Source organism: Talpa occidentalis, unplaced genomic scaffold (assembly GCF_014898055.3).
Source record: "Talpa occidentalis isolate TD23 unplaced genomic scaffold, MPIMG_talOcc4v2.1 talOcc4.6, whole genome shotgun sequence".
NCBI classification, from domain to species: Eukaryota; Metazoa; Chordata; class Mammalia; order Eulipotyphla; family Talpidae; genus Talpa; species Talpa occidentalis.
This window is the reverse complement of record NW_023604972.1, coordinates 124,203,673-124,222,788: the sequence shown is the minus strand read 5'-3', so window position 1 is coordinate 124,222,788 and position 19,116 is coordinate 124,203,673. Positions and strand designations below refer to the sequence as shown.

Sequence of the window (19,116 nt, the reverse complement as noted above, 5' to 3'; positions counted from 1 at the left end):
TTTGAATATAAGAGTAGAAAATGTTAAGTGGCTTACTCAGAGTCCCATGGGTAATAATTGTGGGATTCGGAATTTAAATTTAGGTCTTTCATATTCCACTGCATCCCCAGGCTGCCATACACGTAGTCCCAATCCCAAAGGAACTTTAGTTGGAAAGATGTGATGGGAGCCAAATAAGTTAATTGTTCACTGGAAAACAAGTGATGTGAGACCCGAGAAGACAAAGATTAACAGGGGCTGTGGAGATTGGGGAACACATCCTGCAGAAATTAGAATTTTTTTTTTTTTTGATATTTGTAGGTGAAATTTGGACCATTATCATTGTCCTATTAAGAGCAAGTGTTGATTCCAGGTGAGAGCTGTTTGAATTCTGGCTCCTCTACTTACCAATTGTGTGACCACCAGCCAATTAGGTAATCATTTGGCCCAGTTTAATTGCCTGTATAATGGGTTGAAAATAACAGTACCTATTTTTTAGATTGTTATAAGGGTGGAATCAGTTCAAATGTAAAGAACTTAGAACAAGACCCAGCCTCCAAGATGTGCGAGGCAACTTAGTACTTGATTCTGTTGGACTTTACAAATTGAGTTTAGCATCTATGCTGTAAATAATGGCGGTTTTTGAATGAAGGCCTGCCAAGATGTTCTCCATGCATCATGACTTTCCTTCTTGTGTTCAGGGCAAGATCACAAATTGGTACAGTGGGTGGGAACCCAGTCTCTGATTCCATGAACTGTTCCCAGAGTACTGTGTTAAATGGTTCAGCCCCTCTGTGGGGGCTTGGGTCTGAGCATTGAAGATATCATTCCAGTAGATATTCAAAGGGGGACAGAGGGAGCCTGGGCATCTATTCAAACATTCATTCACTCATCCATCCATTCAGTCAACATTTGCTGAATACCTTTTTTATTCTGGGCATTTTGTTTCTATTAACTACATCTGGAATGCCAGTATGTCACCACTGTGGCCAGGCATTGGCTGAAAGTTTATTGATTAGAATTGTTTTTGTTTAGTTTTAAGACTATTCAAAGTTATTTCTGTGGCTTACGCTAAAATTCTGAGGTTTCTTCTCGTGCTTTGCTTTGTGCCACTGCTGGGCTTTGTATTTGTGGATCGTTGATGGCCCTGGATGTGGTTGGGGAACTTCTTGGAATTTCCTCTTTCTTCCTCTCTCCAACTTTTTATAGCTACATGCAGTTTAGATCTGTTAGCAAACACTTGGATAATTATGCCACTCTCTGTTTATAGACTAAGGATAAATTGTCTTAATGGGAAAATATCTGTCCTTTGGAGTAATTTGCATCAAGGCTTTAAATTTTTTGTTTGTGTATTTCCCTTGCCTTTCTGAAAATTATTTTGATGTCTATTTCACTCGTGAATCATTTTTGTTGATATACAACAGCACTCAGTAAACCCCATTAAAGATCTTTTCTTAATCTAAAAGTAGTTGACTTTGGGAAAATACTTCATCCATATACTTTCTCATGAATGCTGAATTAATGACAACAGTTGAATTTTAGGACTCATAGGAAGCATCTGCTAAGAGGCCCTTAGAAGCTACCCGCTAGAGCCTGAGCACCAGCATGCTGGGGGAACTCATTGTGACTTAGGTTGTCTGCAAGCAGCACAGTAACGTGTATTTGTTCATGCACTGGACAGCCATAGGAGACCTACTATTATGCAAGCATGGATTATAGGTGAATCACTGTTTCTAGTTAATAAAATAGGGGTAAACCTTAATGGGATTCTTCACTTGGTGGGAGACAGGAATGCACCCTTCCAATCAGAAGGCAGTCAATCCTTCCCTCTGCTGCTATGCTGGGGAGGAAATAATTGGGTTCCCAGGTGATGTAAACATGTGAAAGGCTTGGTCTTTAATCAGTTTTGTGCCAACACACATAAATGCTGCTGTTTGTGGTATTCTTTCCTCCCAACAGTTAAAGCTACTTAATGAATGGGAGGCAATGGTATCATGCTTAAGCACACCCTTTTTGAGACAGACTAAATGGGTTTAAATTGGGACTCCAGTATTTACTAGCTGTTACTTAACCTGTTGTGACTTAGTTTCCTTGTATTAGAATGAGGCTAATACTTATTCCCACCTTATAGGGCTACTGCAAATAATAAAGGAGATGGATAATCTAGTTAAACTAGTACCTAACATAATTAGCACAATGCCCAACATAATTATAGTAAGAGCTTAATAATTCATAGACATTATTATCACCATCAACTAATATTTGTGTGCCCACTGAATAAAAAAACATGCAGCCTCTATGGAGAAACAACATAGAGGAGCGAGTCTATAAAATATGAGTTTTGAAGTTGGATATATTTTTGACATATCCATCCTTATAAAGAAAATAAAGATCCAGGGATGTGGACCTGTTTGTGGGGAGCATTACAGGCTCATGGCCCCTCATCTGTGAATGAGGAAACATGGATACTCAGATCTTTTTTTTTAATGATTTATTTATGCATACAAGAACTGGGGTACAGGCCAGAGGTGTGGGGGTGGGAGGATTCACCAGGGACATAGTGGGGAGCAGAACAGGCAGATCTACTGAAATACACAGTTGAGGGGAACAGCAGGTGAGTCAGGAGAGGTCTGCTGCGCCATGTGGGTAGATCCCTGGCTGGGGATCAAACTCGTGCTGCAGAGGCTGCAGATAGCTTCATAGGTTGCGTCTTAACCCCTTGTGCCACCAGGGAGGCCCCACTCAGATCTTTGCTCCCACATTCAATGGTGTAATGAAGGCCACTGGAGCTCTAGGAGGGAATGAAAGGCATTCTCTAGCCTGACTTCTGCCTAAACATGCAAAACCGTCTGTCACTTAGGATGCGTCTGATAGTTGAAGATTATACAGTGATGTGAATGTCAAGTCAATTACCGTGAGGATTAAGCAACTCTTCTTTCTGTCCAACCCAACTATGAATGTTGCATTTGAGTCTCATTCCCCTTCTGCCTTCCTTGGAGATGAAGCCCAGCTGGTCGGTATCCTCTTTATAATAACCCATCAGAGGGGAGAAGACTTAAGTTTGCCTTCAGGCACTTTTTCACTCTAGACTAAACAACTCCAAATCCTTTAACCTTCCCTCTTAGGTTTTCTTTTCTGTCTCCTTAATCATTTTGGTTCTCCTTTGGAACCTTGCCAGTGTCTCTCCATCCCTCTTGAAATAAGGGGCCTCAGATTGGACATACCCCCCCCTCCCCAAGAAGAGTCTGTCTGTTGCCAAGTTCTTTATTATGGGGGAGAGAGGACGGAGGAGAGGCACTTCCCTTTCACAGCAAACCCCCACCAGTGTGAGTTCACCGCACTATTGTGCTGCCAGCCCAAAATGCAGACTCAGTTCAGTGCCTGATCTACCGCAACACTTGAGCTTTGTCAGTTTTTCTGGACTCTGGATATTAAGCCCCATTGTGGCTGTCTTGTTGATCGGCCCCCCTCAGGACACTTTGTAATCAGCTAACTCTAAGCTGTTTTCTAATGAACCATTTCCTTCATGTGTTGAAGCCACTTTGGATTCTCTTAACATATCAGCCATTCCCACTCAAATTAATGCTATTTGTAGACTCTGGGTGTGTAGATAGCAATTTCAAGTCTTATTTAAACCAGACCCAGTATAAAACTGGAGGCCCCAATTGAAGCACCCCTTTGTTTACTGAGCCACTGATGGCTTTTCCATTCAGCAGTGAAACCCGGTGAGGGAAAAGAGCAACCAGATCATATCTTTCTGGCCTGCTGATGAGAATGTCATATGCATTCAAAAAGCTTTCCTGAAATTAAGATATTATACAGATGTGGTCAAATTTTCATTCCCAGCACATACACACCCTAAACAGAGCTTAGGCAATGAAGTTGGTGTTTGTGTGTGGGGGGGTATTTATGTACATTACACTTAAAATCTTGGATTTACTTAAAGTGACATTGATTTGCACATTATACATTACGGATTGGAAAGTAGAAGTTTAGAAGTAAAGCATTAAGAAACTGTCAGTGGAGAAAGCCATCAAGAAGGAAGAAAAGGAGCATTTTTGAAATTACTGTTAGATTATTCAATTTGACTAATTCCCATAAAACTTGTCAGCTACCAAAATGGCACGTAAAAGTATGTAATGGATCCACCAGGACCAACACCCCATAGCAGAGGAGGGAAAGGAAGGAGGGTGGAGCTAACACTCACTGAAAGCCTTATGGTGCTTGTAAGCCAGACACTTTCTATTAGTGAGTGCTGATGCCCTTGACTGTTTTTCTAAAACCATCGCCTCGCTAGCTTTGACCCAGGAATTGCAGTATTTTGAGGACTTGCTGGCAGAACTTGCTCTCGCTGGACACATGCATGCTCTAAACTCCAAGTCATTTTGGTTGCAATACCCAGACCTTGTTGAGATCCATTTTATGCTGGGGTTTTGTTTCCTTGCAGCTCTTCAAAGGAGGGTTGACATGACTTGAAATTCCTCCTACCCATTGCTGGGTCTGCTGTTGCACCAATCTGAATGCAGGGGGTAATTTCAGGACTTCTGATGACTTTCCTGAGTGCTCTGTTGGGCTGCTCCTGAGGATGGGAAGATTTCCAGTTCAACCTTGATGTGGCCCCTCCAGGCTCTCAGTCCCCACTCCAGGGACAGCACTGGTGCAGGGAACTGAAGCCTTCTTTTGTTGCCTCTTTTGTAATTCACTGTTTCCAATTCCATCAGATCTGTCCATTGTAAATCTCATACTTTAGGGGCTACTGGATGCCCAGGAGAAGCACAGCTAGGAGACATAAAGTTAAGGGTGAGGGGACCAGGCAAGTTTCTGGCATGAACCCCAAGGAGTGGGGTGCGTCGGGGGTGCCTGTAGGCAAGTCCCAAGAGTTGTGCCACTTTTTGTGATTCAGCCACAGGTGGTCTTCATCGCTCCAGTTGCCCTGGGGAACTCCAACCTGGATCCCTTTTGAAGCCAGGTGAAAATGTGTTTTCAGCATTTCCTTAATGGTTTGAGGTTTGGCAAGGCAATGCCTTTACTTTTCAACAAGTGTTAAAAGTGGGGAAAGAATGGAATAAAATACAATTGAAGTTTTGAAAAGCAACCTATTTGGGCAATAAAATGGGGGGGGGAGGTGACTCCCCTTTTCTCTGCCAGTCCCCCCCTCCTGCCTTATGAAAAGCAAATACTCTTTTCCTGTCTTACTTGTATTCCCATTAATTTAAGACAGGAAGCCCTCAATGGGTGTGATGTAAACAATTCAGCCTCGTGGGTCGGGCTTCCTCATCAGTTTGCAGCTGGAGAGATGGCTGCGCGCGGCCCAGGGCCCATTCATGCCCCTGGGGGGCTGACTTGTTGCCTGAACCCGGGCAGAAGACCCGAGGGGCGCGGGAGAAGGTATAAAGGAAATGCTTAAGCCGTGCAGTCACCGCCGATTGTAGTTCAGCGCTGGTACAAGTGGTTCCTCCAGCAGAAAAAAATCAGACTGAAGATTTCTGCAAAGTTTCCTGACATCCAGCAGGGTGTGATGCTTGGGATGCTAGTTTGGGGCTCCCTCCCCACCCCTTTTCTCACCCCCATCCCCGGGAAGAACTCGTGCTGCTGCTGATTATGAAACGGAGCGGTTATGAAATGAATTGATGCTGGGGAGGTGGAGCTTCCTGCGGCGGCTGAGCAAGAACTTTTGACCGGGCGAGCCGAGCCGCGCGCTGTGGGGCGTTTGCTCCTCCTAACCTGCGCCCAGTTGCAGCGCCAAGCGCCTGAGCGTTTGATGCCCACAAAGGTGCCCGCCTCGCCCCGCGCGCGCGCGCCCTAGCCGGGCGGCTGCCTCTCCCCGCACGGGGGTGGCCGGGGAGGGGGCCCTGGAATGCGGTGGAGTTTTGACAAGTGAGCAGGGAGCGCCGAGCCGGGCTGGGATTCCATTACAGCCTTTCACAAGCTCCCCTACCCCGGCTGCAGGAGGCGGGAGGGGCCTCGCCTCCCACGGTCATGTAGCCGGCCCGGCGCAGAGGAGCGCTCGGAGCGCGCGCGTTCCAGAAGGACCGTCCCGGGCGCGGAGGCCTGGGGGCCGCGCTGAGCCCCGGCCGCGCCCCGCCCGGGCTGCAGGTGATCAGCCCCGCGGCGAGGATCCCCGGGCGGCTGCTCCCGAGCCAGCCTCCCGGGCAGGAGCCGAGGAGAGCCTCTCCGAGGTGACTTCGAGACTGGAGGTAGGAATCTGCTCACCAAAGGAAAACCTCGGGCTTCCCCGCTGCGAGCCGGGTTGGGGTGCCTGGTGAGGCTGACTCCGTGAGCGTGAGCGTGAGCCCCGCCTGGAGAGGTGGGTGGGCACCCAGCGGCCCGCTGCGCTCAGCTCTCGGGCGTCTTGTTTTTGACTTGGGGGACTGAGGCTTTTGGAGATGGAGTGTGTTCCTTGGGAGGAGTCTCGGGCTTGGAACTGGTGTGTCTGTTACTAGGAGGAGGGAGGCGCTGTGGGTGGGGGGCAGGGGTCGGGGGGCCGCTCCAGATCCACTGTTCTTTCGGACACCTGGATTAAGGGGTGCTGATGAAGCCCAGAAAGTGTGTGTATGTGCACTAACTCCGCGCTGAGGGGGGGCTGGGGGGCTTACCCTGTTTTACTATGGCTGGCAGGGCATGGGATCAGGGCTCCAGCAAAACTCTGCACCAGCAGCAACTGTTTATGAATGTTCACAACCTCAAGTGGCCTTGGGGATCGACTCTTTGCCCCAAATTACTAAACAGGATGCTTAGACAACTCCCTCTCCAGCCCCTCCCCGCCGCTGATTCACAAAAGGTTTTGATTTTAGTAGCCACCAATGAAATATTTTAAAGATGAGGGATGTTTGAAAAGAAAATGATGTTTTCTGTCATGTTGCTACTTTCTAGTAAGCAGTTTATAAATACTAGGAGTGGCCTGAAGTCAATTTTGTCTCTTGAGATGGGTTAAGGAGGTGATAACTAAAGCTGTCAGCCTGGAAACCATTTCTGCAAGAAGAGACTCTGCAAATGTAAACAGTAAACACTTTTCATAAAAATAGGCCAGGCTGAGTTTGATATCATACAGATAGCAGAAACTGTAACTAGGAGGAAAATGTCTTGAAATACACATACAACATCTTGCTTTCAGATTTTGCAACTGTAAATTCACATCGGCTCTGGGGACTCATCCTCCTGGCAGTTGTACACCCACTAGCCTCTTTTTGAGGTGCTGTGGCTCTTTTGCTGAGATGTCCATGAAGTCGAGGGTACTGGGTCCACCCACAGTTGATTGTCCCCCAGGTCTCTAGCCAAGACCATTGTCTCTAGGAGACAGCCTTGGAGACTTCCCTTTGGGGAAAGAGGACTGTGCCAGCTGCTAAAGGACAGCTCTCAGAGTGGACCCCAAAGAGGAGTAATAGAAACCGGATGTACCAGGGAGAGTGACAGGGGAAGCCCTGGTGGACTTGAGATTGATTTTAGGCTTGCTCCAGGCTCTTGAAGCTTTGCGCTCTGGGAGTCTGTGCTCCCTAATCTGGGGAGACAGCATAAAAAGCAGCGGTTTCCAAGAATTGCTTTTCTGCTGGCCTCCTCGCTTCCATGCTTCATAGTTTCCTTTCATCTTCTCTTGCTGACCCCTGGAACTCCAGGCAGGCCTGTTTCCTGGGACACAGAGCTCTTGTCTCATCTGCTCTGCCACAGACTCAATCCTGCCTTCATCGACTTCTATCTTCTAGGGGCTTCACCAAGTTCTCTGCTGCCTTCTTAGCGGTGGTTCTCCAGGATGCTGCTTAGGAACTGCTTCCTGGTCCCTTCTGGGGTTCTCATTCTGGAATCTCATGCATAAGCTGAGCTCCTCCCTCTTTTCCTTCCTTCCTTCCCACCCAAAACTATGCACATACATAATTAAAAAGTCAAACATTTCTACCAGGTTTATAAATCTAAGCTTTGTCAACAGCGGTCACTTGCTCCACCCCTCACCGACTTCAGCTCCTCCCCCCCAGAGGCAAGCTCTCAACGCTGCCTCTTTCTAAATAGCAGGTGCGCACTACTCACCTGGCGCACGGCCCTCTCCAAGCCCTCTGGCTCCTGCTTTGCTCTGAATTTGGTATGCTTCAGCGCATTGTTCTGGAATCTTCTTCCTTCCATCAGTCATATTGGAGATTCATTTTTGTCCCTGTCGCATGTGACATCCTAGCTTCTCAACTCCACATCTTCTTCGTTTTCTACCTTTATTTCCTCTCTTTCTGTTGAAACCCATTGTAGGGGGCAGGAAGGGGCACAGGGCAGGATCTCTATGATCCCGAGCAGATGGAGGAAAGGAGGAGTCCCAGAGCCCTCGGTGGCTTTGCAGGCTTTTATTGGGATTTACCAGGTACACAACAGGCAGGGGTGCTGGGGGGCCGGGAGGCTGGCAGGCCCCCCAGCAAGTCTTCACTCTTTCTGGTCTCTCCGGCGTTCTCTCATGTTCTCTCTGCTTCTGTTTCATTCTCGCCTTCTGCTGGCGTCTTAGCCCAGGTGAATCCCATCTACCTATGCCCACAGCCTATCCCAGGTGCCCGCCATCAGGCATGCATTCAGGACCGCAGGGTTCCCTCATCTATCCTAATGGCGGGAGGGCAGAAAAGCCTGATACTTTTACCTTACCCTACACCCATCTTCTAGAAGTTCCTGAGGAAGCGTACATAGGGGTGCCTTTTATGAGATCCTCCAACTTTGGATGCTTAAGGGGATATTGGCCCTACATTGGACATCCTTTCTCCTCAGAATTTGGAAAGCATTGCTCTTCCAGGTCCATCCAGATGTCTGATATTCCAGTTCCTGATGCTTTGAATGTAATTATTTCTCCCCTCTCTGAAAGTTTTCATTATTTTCTCCTTTGTCCTTTGCAGTGTCTTTCCTCTGTGTAATGAAATTGCATTATAACTTATAGGAGTTCTTTTTCATCCATTTCTCACTTTGCATGGACTTCGCAGTTGGGAAACCTATGTCCTTCAGTTCTGAACACTCTTCTGGAACTTCTAAAAAGCGATTTCTCTCCTCTTCCTGGAACAAACACCTATTAAATTATAAAGAGAATTTATTCTCTATTTTTTTTACTTTTTTCTCATTTCCTATCTTTTATTTTCCAACCCATTTATTGAATTATTTCAGTTCTCAAATTTCAAATTTTAGGATCTCCTTAAAAAAAAAATTCTCTGAAATCTTCATTTTATAACCTCCTGTTAACAGATGCAAAGCCTTTCAACGCTGTAGACCTCAATGCCAGCTTCTTTAAAGCATTCCTGTGCTCTCTGAACTGTCTGTTCCCTCTGATTTCTTCTTAAATTTTTCTTTTGATTTGTTTTGGACTCTTCTTGCATGTTAAAGGTTTCCATCAGGTGACCTGAACAAATCACTAGAGAACTAATGGAAGATTCGTATGTGGGGGTGGGGTTTATTCCAGGAACAGCTAGCTCCTCCTTACCAAGGAGACCTCGAGTAGCATGTCAGAACAATCTAGAACAATGCTTGGCACACAGTAAGCTTGCCACACATATTGGCTGAGTAAGGGAATGATCTGCGATTTTGCCAGAACCCAGGTAGTCGTGGTTATTCAAGCTCCCAGGTGATTTGAATGTGCAGTTGGCCCTGAGCACCTGCACCTTAGTATTATCCTGCCAAGCGTTTCCACTGGAGGGTTCCCGCCTGTTGTTGGAAGATCTTTCAAAGGCAGCTGACCAGGTGACGAGAGAGGAGTTGGTGCACTGCGGCATTCTGCAGGAAGGAATCTAACCATCTGGTATAGAGACCTTTTTTTTTTATCGCATTCTTTTTTTATTTTTTAAATTTATTTATGCATACGGGAGCTGGGGTGTAGGCCAGAGGTGGTGGGTCTGGTTTGAGAGGATTCACCAGAGACAGAGTGGGGAGCAGAACAGGCAGATTGACTGACATACACTGCTGAGGGGAGCGGCAGGAGAGACAGGAGAGGTCTGCTGTGCCATGTGGGTTAGATCCCTGGTTGGGGATCGAACTCAGTGCTGCAGATAGCTTCATAGTGCTGAGACTTAACCCTTGGTGCCATCCAGGAGGCCCACATGCTCCTGTTTTTAAAGTGGCACACTTTCCCTCAGTACACATGATGTCTCTGAATTCCCAGAGTAGCTCTAACACAGCAGAGCAAACGGGTAGCAGAATGCAGGCAGTCACTTGGGAGCAAAGACCAGTAGAGGTGGTACAGACATCTGGCTGCTTCTCGCACAGACTCTCAGCCTCGTGCCCCTCAGTGTCTGGTGTCCCCAATCCCAGGTGCTCTCTTGAGCTCTGAGGCAGTGTTCCTGCCTGCTGGCAGGCTCCGTGTACTGCTGTGCTACTTTCAGCTTTTCCTTATCTGTCAGTTACCTCTGGTTTCACCACTTCCACGGTTTTGTTGCAATCATTGTCTCTTCTGTTTTCCTTATCTTTGAGCGTTTAATGGATCTTGCCCCTCAACTCTTTAAATATTCTTGTACTCTCAGCCCATCGTGTTTACTGGTGAGGTAGGTTCCTTGTGTGATGCCCCCCAACTTTGCCCTGGAGCCTCTCAGTGTTTCTATCTGTATTTGTGCCCCTGCAAGTGCACATCTTGGATAGAAATCCAAATAAGGGCCTCCCTGGTGGTGCAGGGGTTAAGTCTCAACAATATCAAACTATCGCTAGCCACTGTAGCACGAGTTCCGTCCCCGGCCAGGCAGCTACCCACGTGGTGCAGCAGACCTCTCCTGTCTCACCCACTGCTCCCCTCAGCAGTGTATTTCAGGAGATCTGCCTGTTCTGCTCCCCGCTCTGTCTCTGGGGAATCTTCTCACCACTCCCCCACACTCTGACCTACACCCCAGTTCTTGTATGCATAAATGAATCTTTAAAAATAAAAAGATATGCAAATAAATCACATCAAACTCTCATCTCAGCAATAATCATGAAAAAATGGCCAGACCCTGAATGGAGTGGCTATTGGGCACTTACACTAAGTGTGCTACTCGCTCTCCCTCAGGAGTATAAGCAGAAGGCATTTCTGAATGTGTGTTGCTTTGCTCACCAGAATTCCATCTGTGAGAATAACTGCATAGGGCGTGTGTTCATTTCCTTCTTCACCCCCACTGGGTGGCTCAGTAGTCACGTGGGTTCGAAGACACCCATTCTCTGAGATGATTAGCCCTCCCGAATCGTGATACCTCTGTTCCACACCCTGGAGACAAGTGTAGGAAAAAGCATATGGTCCAAGTCTGGACAATGAGGTGTGAAGGAAATCTCTGGTGGAGCTTCTAGGAAAGGTTTGGTCATTACTAAGTAAAAGATACAAAAAGCAAATGACCCCTTTGTCCTCAGTGCACTGCTGTCTGGAGCTGCAGGAGGCTTCTTTGCCTCCCACCTGAGGCTGAAGCCAGCATCGGGATGCCATCCTTTCTCTGAGCCTCCATCATGCAAGATGCTTCATTTCTTCCTTGTTCAAGCCATTTAGAGTCAGGATTAGGGCTCATTTACTACCAATCCGATACAGGTGACTATGGACATGTCGTCTTTCCAAAGAGTTAAGGCAAATCATAGGCTCTCCTAACTAGAGAGTTCTGAGCTGCTTAATATCTGGTTCTGACTCCAACAAGGATTCCTCTTCGCGCTGCCTGTTTCCAGGCAGATGAAAGTAATTTCATTCTCTCCTCCAACTTCAAAGGAAGAAGTAACTATTGAGACGTGGTGGTGGTGGTGGTGGTGGTAGTGGGGAGGAAGCGGTGGGGGCAGGGAGGAGAGAGGATTCCTTGCTTCGGAGATGGCTTAGCTGATCCCAGTGAGAGAGCACCCCCCAACCCCCACCCTCGCCTTGGGCGTGAAGACCATTGCTCAGGTGACAAGCCAACAAGGAGACCGCGTGCCTGCAGCTTCCTACCTGAGGCTGAGGAGCAGTGCTAGTTTTCACTCACTACTGTGGTTGTCCAGGCTGCACTCTCTCTGCTGTCTCTTCTCTCTTCCACCCTGTGACTGTGCATCCTCCACAACATGGGGAAGACTGAATGCAGGAGAAAGAAGACTGACTATTCCTGTTTTCACTAGTCTGACTCAAGGGGCAGGCAATGCCACACTCTATTTTTAATGAACAGCAGGGCCTCCAGTCTCTCCCATGCCCAGCATAATACGAGTCGTTCATTGCACTGAGCATGACACCATCATTTTCTAGTTTTATCTGTCTCTCTTTCTAAACCCAGACATAGGCCTGGGCAATTGGTACAGAAATATTGCTGAGATTTATTGAACACTTACTACTTGCCAGACACTGTTAACAAGCTGCACACGTGTGAGCTTATCTCATCCTCTCGTCCATCCTACTGAGAAGGTGCTGTTACTTATCCCTGTTTTATGACGGAGCTCACTCAAGACACACCCTAGGCAGGGAAGTGGCTCAAGCTTGTCTGGTTTTTCATGGTGGAGCAAAAATTCCAATGTCTGCTGTCTGGTTCTGGAGCCCATTCTGGGCTATAAAACATGTATGTTTTATGCTATATAATTCATCAATACAGCCTGAACACCCTGACACCATCTGTAATGCACACTGGGCGATTCAATGTTATTGTGAAAGACTAAACACAAGGAGTTTTCATGTCATTACAGACTCATTAATTTTAATGGCAGCATACTTACTTCCCCAGAAAGTTCAAGGGCTATAATTTGTGTAACTGTTTGCCCATGATTGAACATATAAGTTGTATGGGCTGGAATATCTGAGAGCAGGACTGTCCTGAGGAATCCCAGACATGTGGTCCCTAATTGGGAGGTAACCATTAGATATTTTTTACATCCTCTCCCTCCCTCACACATTACTCCTACCCTCCACCACTCTTCGGAGACATCCAGTTCCTCATTGCAGCTCCCCATTCCCATTGCCATCAGGAGATTGCTGAGTAGAAGTAGATGGTGTTCTAGAGTCTTTAATACTTCTGGAACTTTCTCCAAGGGTCCCTATTAAAGGTTAAGTGTTCATTGGCAGGGAATTGCTGTTTGAAATGCAGATCCCTGAAATGTGGCCTGCCAAGTGCCGTTTTCCAGGTGGTTTCTTATAACATGTCATTTTGCACTTTCGAATCCAGAGATAATATATCCGACTTTTTTCATTTGTTATTTAAGACTTTTGGCTGACCTCTGAGATTCTTGTTTTAATTGCAAACCAGTAGAAAATATAAATGGAAAAGTGTTTTTGTGTGCAAACTTTGGAGTTTGTTTTATCTTTGGAAATTGGGGGCTTTTGGGGATCAAACATTAAAGAAAACTGTTATGAGGCAATCTTGTCTAGTTAGCGGGTTTCGTTTCACTTGCTCCTGTGTAAACACTGCAAACAATATAAACATCTGTGGCAGTTCTTTGCAGTTAAAGAAGTTTCTGCTTTGATAAGTTGTATCTGAGATATGCTAGAAGACCTTGATGCTTAAATTTCGATTAGTCCTAGGGTGAAGTCTTTTTATGAAACAAATGATTTTTGTTTGAAAAGTCAAAGATGTAATTGACACAAATATATCGCAGATGTGCGTGTGTATAATTTATAAGGGTGTGTGCATCTTCTTGCTCCTCCCCTACACCTTCAGTTCATTTTCTGCCTTCCTCTGTGCCAAGAGGCATCTGTGAATGACATATGGCCCCCCTCTTGTCTTGTCTGTGGTTGGGTTCAGTCAGTGGGAGGCACAAGCAGGGGAGCAGAAGGCAGGAAGAGAGAGAGGGTTGGTATTTATCCCCCTCAAGATCCCATCAGCCTTACTCTGGTTCTGACCATAGCTGAATCCTTCCAGGCTCTTAATGGGCAGCTCACTGTCTTGCCTCCAGCTTGTTTTGCTTCCTCCCTGTCCTGCAGACCTAGAGGGGGTTGTTAATAGTCTCCCAGCCATTGCTTTACCTGGTCTATGGGCAGCCTCCACCTCCAGAAATAGTCCCTGCCTACAAACACTCCAGTTCACCCCTTTTGAGTGTGTCTTCTGTCTCCTGCTGGGACACTGTCAGATGTAGTGTATGTCCCACTCTTTGTCATATAAAATAACTGTCACGTCCGACTTAAAAATACCAGTTACATTTACTGCATCTGAATTTTGTCCTGTCCTATCCAAGAGTTGTCATTCCTGTGTCTGTTCTGTTTTTTTTCTAGTAGAAAAGGGGTGTGCCCTCTGCCTCCAATGTCTAGCACCATGTTTTACATACAACGGTCTCAACAATTGGCTATTCTTTAAGTGAAACCATAAATACATATGGAAATGCATGGACATCTGTGGCATATTTGTGGGTATCTGTGACTGTCATTTTTTCATAGCCTTTATTTGTGTGCTTATTAACGTTGGCTCATTCATTTATGGAGTAAAGAATTACCAAGGGCCAGTTATAGGCAACTCTCTATGCTAGGTATTCATGTTAATGTTATGAATCAGAATTCATCAAGATTCATAAAGAACTGAAATAATTTCCAAACTAGAAGGAATCTCAGAGTGTGTATATAATCCAGTTTCTTTATTTTAAGGTCAAGCTCAGGCTGAGGCTCAGTGCTCTGTCCTGCTCCCTGGAGCATACTCTTTCTGCAGCCCTGGAGCACAGGTGGTAGGTAGTATGGGTGGTGCCAGAGCATGGTGCCTGACTCTCCACTAGGGTTCGTTCCCTGTCTCCCCTGTCACATTGCCTGGTCCTCTCATCGGTGCCTTTTACTGCCACTGGTTGCTTCAGGAAGCTTCTCTGCTGCCCCTTATTGCTTCCCTCTGCATTGCAAATGCAAACCAGATAGTCTTGCTCTGAGCTCATAAAAGGGCCTAATAGGATGCAGACGGTGGGTTCTAACCCAGGCTCCAACATTAGCCCCATGTGTAGACAACTGGAGAATATTTGGACCAACCCACAGCCCCTCTTGGACAACTCCCTTTACCACCTTTAAACTTTGGAGCCACATTTTATGTGGGTGTATGAGGTGCTGGGGTTGGGTTGGGAAAGTTATAAATTCTGTGGTTATTGCAGCCAGAGTCTCAGCCTCATCTGCAGAAGAAATGACCTTCAAGTTAAACTAGAGCTGCTTACAGAGCCTTCCTCTGGGGGACAATGATGGGGGGACACAGGGGGTTGTACTTCTTGCCATGTGTTCCTCCCGTAATGGTGACTCTTTATGGGTCCATTTAGCAGAAGGAGCAGAATATAAGGTATTCCCTACATAATCAAAAGCAAAAGCATTTGGCTCCACTAAATTCACAACTTAAAGTTGATTTAAGATGGACAAGAAACTGCCTTTCCTTCATGAACAGTCAGAAGGCTAGGTCTGTGAGTGATAAAATGAACAGCAGTAATTAGTGTTCCTTCCTCCACATGCTGCATTCCTTGGATGGGGAAGTCAGCCAGGGCCTGATAAGTTGTTAGGCCACGCCTGTGAACCTTGGGCTCAGGAAGACTAAGGGAAGAGGAGGGAGAGAACTTTTACTGAGTGCCTGCGCCTCGTCAGACTTCGCACTGAAGGCTTTGACTGAAGCATCCCCCCCAGATAGCTAAGTGTTAAGCCATTTCCCGGGGCTGGAAACCGACGTTCCAAATGCCTGTGAGGAGAGCCCAGAGTGACGTGAGTAGAGCGAGGTGTCAGGTCTGACTGCAAGTGAGCCTCGTGGGTGAGATGGGGATCTTCAAACCCAGCTGGCTCGTGTTCTTGCTAAATGCCTCTGGGCAAGGCTAACTAGCTTCCCCGCCATGGTGTTTTCAACTGTGAAGAGGGGGTGAGAGGCACTGTCCCCTCCTTAGTCGTGAGGATGAAGAGCAGTGTCACGTCAAGTGCTCTTGCGTATACCAAGTTAATCAACTAATGCAGTATTGCTCCTGGCCCCGAGAGCCAGGTTTGCTGCTTCTCTCATGGATGTGCTTTGTCAGCTATTAACTCCCTGAGCTGTTTGCTCATTCATAGGAGAGGCCTGGGTTAAAGGTCAGTTTTCTCAATGGAGGAAGAACCTCAAGGAGCATGAGGCAAATCCCCATCTCTCGTGCTGTAACTGTCAAACCTCCTCAAGTGCTGGTCTGTGTGAGTGGGGGCCGTGACCCTCAGGTCCTCTGGCGGGAATCCAGACTTGCTCAGCTGTCCTAGAGGCAGCTTTCTGAAGCAGCCAGATCCAGCCACACTTTCTCAGTTCCTCCGCTCTGGGTTTTCCTCTCATGATTCACTGTCTCTGTTGCAAAGAAATACAACTCCACTTCTTGACGCTCTGGTCACCAAATGTGTGTGCTGGGGCGAGGGGGCTTCATATCAAAGTGGCCTGGGATGCGGCTGGGTGTCTCCAGTTCCAGTTCTGAGCTGGAGGGTGTCAGATCTGCAGGTGCAGCGCACAGTCCCTTAAGACTGTCCCTTCCACACACGCTCCAGAGGCTAATCACAAGTGCAGGTCGTCACCTGTGCTTCTGATGGTCTGGCCCTAAACAGGAGGCTCTCAGGACCCCCATTGGGTTTGATGAATTTGCTAGAGTACCTCACGGAACTCAGGAATATGGTTCACATACTAGATCACCAGTTTATTGTATAAGGATCCAACTCAGAAATAGCCAGATGGAAAAGGCATAGGGCAAGGGATGGGGATGGGATAGGGATTACAGAGCTTCGGGCACTGTATCCCCACAAGCCTCAAACACCCCCCATCTTCAGAGTGTTTGTGGGGGCTTCACTGTGTTGAAATCATTGGCCATTGATGGTTGAGTTCAGTCTCCAGCCTCTCCCCACTTTCCCCATCTGGTGGGGTAGGAGGACCAAAATTTCAATTCTCTAATTGTGCCTGGATCCTCTGGCAACCAGACCCCTCCTCAGGGATTTTCCAAGTCGCCTCTTTAACGTAGGAGTATGATTAAAAGGGGTTTGGTTTTAAGGGGTTTGTTATGAATAACAAAAGACATTCCTTTCACCTATATACTGGAGCTATTTCAGTAACTAAGGACAGAAGCTAAACACTGTGTTAATGGCAGGGAGAGGGGCATCCCAGAACCCCCAAACCTGCCTGCTCTAAATAGGTTCTGCCATCTGCCACATCAAGATAAAACATATAAGACCTTTAATGGAAAGGAACTTTAATGCAATTAGTGTGCAATACAGAAAAGACAGAAAATAGAAATTTAAAATCAAGAACCCAAAGTTACCCATCCCCTTGTGGGCAAATGTCCAGTCAAACAGGATTGGCCCAAATAAACCCCCGAAAGCCTGCCTCAAGTCTAAAAACACCTTTTAGTGGAGACACATAGAAAAGGGTCAGAAGCAGTCAAGCAAGTCTGGGAGGAAAAGAGCAAAATCAAAATCAAGATAAAAGCTGCCTTTGCTAACCTCCCCACGGGTCTCTCACCCACATCTGTTTCACCCAGTCCAGGACCAAGAAGCAAGTGTAGTTTCTCCACATGTCTCTGCTCCATGTGCCTCCTCAAGGTCTCCTTCTGGCTCTCCATCCTGCTTCCTTCGCCTGTGTCTTTTCCAGTTTCTTCTCCTCCCTGCTCAACTCCACCCTTCTTTGCGTGGGACAGGGAACCTGCAGCCTCCCCTTTTTCTGGGGACGACCCTGTTACATAGAATTCCTTGTGCCAGAAACAGTGGTTGGAGACAAATTCGTATTAATTGTAAATCACAATATGCACTGTGTATATTCATCATTTATCATCCTCTTTTTCCTCCCTTTCCCCTTTGAATTGAAATTTAATGACTGCAATGAACACCTTCCCCAGCTTAGAGCATTGTCCATTGTTCCTGTCCACTTCAATCACTGAAATGGAGAATAAGCAGGGACTCAACTCTTTCCTCCGGCATTTGGAATGTTCTGGAAGATTCTCCCTGTCTTCCCCTCTGACTTGCTTAGCTGTTGGCAGTGTCTTGGAGCAGTGAACTGAGCTCAGAGTCATGCTGAGCCATCTAAGGTGGGTCTCACCCCCTTCAGGAAGTGGTGAGAGGAGCTGGGAGGATTCACACAGATGCCCAGGTCTCTGCCCCAGCAGATACTCTCTTGACATCCTGAAAAGCTTCACACCTCAGCTGCACAAAAATTATTGAAAACAAGGAGAAAGGAAGACAAGATAGAAGTGGAGGCCCTGGCAGCCTGGCTCCTGAGGCACCAGCTATCTGTCCTATTTGAGTCCTCTAGACCCAACATTTTGGATTCCCCAGGAGGCCCCCAATTCTAGCCTGGGAAAACCCACTTAGGATTTAGTTCCATGATGACACAGCTGCCTGTTGAGGAAAAAGGGCAGAGGAAACATGGGAAATGAAGTTATGCCATTTACCTCATTTGCCCAAATATAAAGCAGGGTTTTATTGTCTCCCCCCAAAATTTACCAAAATGAGGGAGTGCCGTCATACTTAAGTAGCCAGAAGTTCTCTCATGCTATGGAAGGATCACAGTTACTTTATTTTGAATATCAAAGCATTGTTTAGGGAACACACATTAGCCTGAAGTGACCTTAGTCAGGACTGGTTTGGGATACTTGAAAGGTCAACTGAGGGAATCATGTTTAAAAAAAAAAAAAGTTAAAAAAAATCTAGTAATATTTCTGGACGTCTGACCTCACAGTAACAAGTGTTGAATGTCTTTGTAAACAAGACTTTTAAAGACCATTTAAAAATGGAGCAAGTTAAGAACCTTACCCAAAGAATTAAGATGGAAGTAAAGAGGATTTGTTCTGGAAAGCTCAAAATGTAACCCTAAGCACAGGAACAGGTGTAAAAATGCCAATGGCACTGAGGCTTGGGATAAATATTTTCCTGAAGTGTAAGAATTGAGGTGGAAGGAAATGAAAAATATTTTTAAATTAATGTTAACTTACATAGAGATTAGATTTTTATGTACACACATGTGTATTGCTATGTTAACATAGATAAAGGTAAATATCTTAAATGTTACATTTTTAATATCTTAAATGGAACTTTTATAGCTAGTGATAGAGATAATTTACATTTATCTGACCATACTGTCCATTTATTCAGTCTTCGCACTGGGGTAGTAGCGAGGCACTGATACTGGGGGTCACCTTCCGATCCAGTTGAGATTTCCTTAGTTCACCTCTAACTGCATAGAAAATGGAAACTGATATCAGAAAGTATTTTTATGCTATTTATTTTCACCTTGAATCATTGCTTCAATAACTCCATTTTTGTTTCTCATTTGAATATTCTTGCTTGACCAAATAAAATGAGCAGAA

General features: G+C 46.2%; 2 protein-coding genes across 5 annotated transcripts in view; one reads left to right on the top strand and one right to left on the bottom strand.

Moving 5' to 3' along the window:
• PDZD2 (PDZ domain containing 2) overlaps positions 1–19,116 on the top strand; it is a 319,093-nt gene that overhangs the window by 141,566 nt on the left and 158,411 nt on the right. Inside the window, exon 1 of one of the 4 annotated variants that reach the window (XM_054688248.1) lies at positions 6,098–6,176. The exons of the other annotated variants lie outside the window; for them this stretch is intronic. The gene's annotated coding sequence lies outside the window, so the exon portion shown is untranslated. Of the gene's footprint in view, positions 1–6,097; positions 6,177–19,116 lie in introns of those variants that run through there. 4 annotated transcript variants of the gene reach the window in all.
• LOC119260455 (40S ribosomal protein S23-like) overlaps positions 1–19,116 on the bottom strand; it is an 80,148-nt gene that overhangs the window by 9,069 nt on the left and 51,963 nt on the right. The gene's annotated exons all lie outside the window — the stretch shown is intronic.